Source organism: Echinops telfairi, unplaced genomic scaffold (genome assembly GCF_000313985.2).
Source record: "Echinops telfairi isolate 266 unplaced genomic scaffold, ASM31398v2 ScPeMD7_36;HRSCAF=134, whole genome shotgun sequence".
NCBI classification, from domain to species: Eukaryota; Metazoa; Chordata; class Mammalia; order Afrosoricida; family Tenrecidae; genus Echinops; species Echinops telfairi.
This window is the reverse complement of record NW_022103934.1, coordinates 3,769,818-3,772,929: the sequence shown is the minus strand read 5'-3', so window position 1 is coordinate 3,772,929 and position 3,112 is coordinate 3,769,818.

The following is a 3,112-nucleotide window of genomic DNA, read 5'->3' as shown; positions in this document are numbered from 1 at the left end:
AGACTAATACACCCCTCAAGTACACAACCACCCCCTAGGACCCATTCGGTTGTGGAGACTGGTCCCCCACAAAGCGATATCATTGCTGATGTCAGATGGATCTCGGCTCGAAGCAGAGAATACCAGAAAGGGGTTTGCTTGTGGCTCACTGACTATAGAAAGGCATTCGATCATTTGGACCATAATAAACCGTGGATGACCTTGGGAAGAATGGGAATTCCAGAACAGTCCACCGTGCTCATTTGGAACTTATACATGGAGAAATGAATTATGGTGTGGGAGAAAAATACCAAGAGTACCGTGGACTGCTAAAAGGACAAACGGATCTGTTTTGGAAGAGGTAGGGCCTTAGAGCTTCTTAGAAGCAAGGATGTGGAGACTCCATCTTACCCACTTCGGGGATCTTGTCAGGAGAGACCAGTTTCTGGAGAAGGACATCATGTTTGGTGAAGTGGAGGGTGGGGGAGGGGGGGAGGGGGGCTCAAGGAGATGGATGGACCCAGTGGCTGCATCAATGGCTCAGACACAGGGACCATTGTAAGGATGGCGCGGGACCGTGCACTGTTTCCTTCTGTGCATTTGGGTCAGAGCCGACTGAGCGGCACCTGACGGCAAGCTGGACAATGAACAAGGAAGCCCAGAGAAGAACGGATGCGTGTCAATTCCAGCGCAGTTGAACACTGAACAATCCAGACACTGCCCCAAGAACAAACAAAGCTGTCTTGGAGGAAGTACGGCCAAGACGCTCCTTAGCCGGCCGCTGAGAGACTCTGGACATGGGATCAGGAGGGACCTGTTCCCGGAGAAAGACATCAGGCTTGGTAAAGCAGAGGGTCAGGGAAACGGAGGGTCATGGCCCTCCGTGAGAAGGGCGAACACAATGGCCCAACAATGGATTCAAACAACAATAGGGGGGAGGATGGTGCAGGATGGGTTAGGGTTTCGTTCTGTTACAGGTGAGCTCAGAGCACCGGTGTTGATTGTTTAAAAAGTCCCAGGTATGCACTTGTTCTTTTGTGCTTTTAAAAGGGCTGGCTCTGGAATTGTATTAACTAACACCTGTAGTAGGAGCCCTGGCGGTGTTGACGGTTACTCATCCGGCTGTTAACTGCAAGGTCAGCAGTTCAAAACCACCAGCCTTTCCTTGGGAGGAAGAGGAGGCTTTCTACTCCCGTAAGGAGTTACAGTGGAGAAAACTCACAGGGGCAGTTCTACCTTGTCCCATAGGGTCATTATGAGAGTGGTGTTGACTTGATGATTTTTTAAAATCATTTTATTAGGGGCTCATACAACTCTTATCACAATCCATACATACATCAATTGTGTAAAGCGCATTTGTACATTCATTGCCCTCATCATTCTCAAAACATCTGCTCTCCACTTAAGCCCCCGGCATCAGGTCCTCATCCCCCCCCCTCCCTCCCCGGTCCTCCTTCCCTCCCTCATGAACTCTTGATAATTCATAAATTATTATTTTGACATATCTTGCCCTGTCAAATGTCTCCCTTCACCCACTTTTCTGTTGTCCATCCCCCAGGGAGGGAGATTTTTTTTTTTTAAGGAAAATATGTTTACATTTAGGGTCTCTCTCCCAGACTCCCCACCCCGCTCTCTCTCCAGTTTCCAAGAGATACAGGCGGTTAAAATACTTGGCTGAGAACTGAAGAGTTGGAAGTTCAAGTCCACCCAGAGGTACCTTGGGAGAAAGGCCTGGAGATCTTTGTGCAGAAAAACTAGCCACTGGAAGCCTTAGGGGGCAGGGGCCTTTTCTGACACGAGTGGAGGTCGCCCCAAGTCAGAGCCAATTTGACGATAAAGCTGGTTGTTTTTTTGCTTGTTTAAACTGAAGGCAAAAGGAGGCCAGGGTAGGCCTATTCATACGATTTTATTTTTAATAAATGCACCAGGAGGTCAACACTGGCTAACTGGTCTGATAGAGACTGGTGGAACCCTCACCTGGCACTGAACCCATCCGCCGGGGATGACCTTTCAGCCAAGTGATAGACAAGCCTATAAAGGGCACAATAGCGGTGCATAACCTCAGAGCAACCAACCATCCTGAGTCAAAGGGGCAGTGTCTGCCCGCAAACAAACCTCCGTAGGCAAGAGGCAGGAACGCAGGACAAACGGAAGTGGGGAGTGCAGGGTGGAAGGGAGGGGAAGTTCCCAGAATTCCCCCAGGACCAGTGGGGAGAGAGCCATCAAGGTCAGCAAACAGACCTGGAATTATGTATGTTTTCTTTTTTTGTCTCTTTTTATCCTACCTTTTGCTTGGTCTCTGTTGGGTTGCCTACTCATAGAAGATAGGCATGGGAAGCAAGCTCAAGGAGAAAGCAATGGGACCAACCGTTCCGGAGGAATTTTTTTGTGGGGGGAGGGAGGAGGAGGCAGGGGAAGGTAGAGGTGAGCAAACAGCACCATGGTCAGGGGAACAACTAGGGAATTAAAATCAACAACAAGGAGGATGTAGAGATCCTGGGGGTGTTGGGGCAACAGCAGTCTAGCTGGGAGGAATTACTAAGAGGCAGAAGAAGGGCAAGTGTGATGGTGGGACAGGAGGAAGGTACACGGACACAGAGGGAAGATCTAGGAAGCAAAGCTATGGATAGAGGTCTAAGCACAGATGTGTACTGAAGCAAATACATTAATTCATCAAGATAGAGGTATTGACCTACATACATACGCTATGTGGCAATACACTGGGGTAGTGGATGGATTTCAGATCTCTGCTCAAGTCCTCTCTCAATCCAAGAACAGTTTGCTCTTAACAACCTGGCATTCTGTGATGCTCACCCTCCCAGCATGATCACTGAAGGCAACAAGCCCACATGGAGGAAGCACACTAGCCAGTGTGATCATGAGCTGTCAGCGGGATTGGGTAACAGGCATCAGAAGACCCAAAACAAAACAAAAAACATTGTTGAGAACGAGGGAGGTTGGAGGAGAGACCCAAAACCCATCTGTAGACAATGGGACATCCCCTCACAGGAGGGTCACAAGGAAGGGATGAGTCAACCAGGGCACAGTATAGCACCGATGAAACACACAACATTCCTCTGGTTCCTTGAGGTGTCCTCACCACCCCCCACCCCACTATCATGACCCCAGTCCT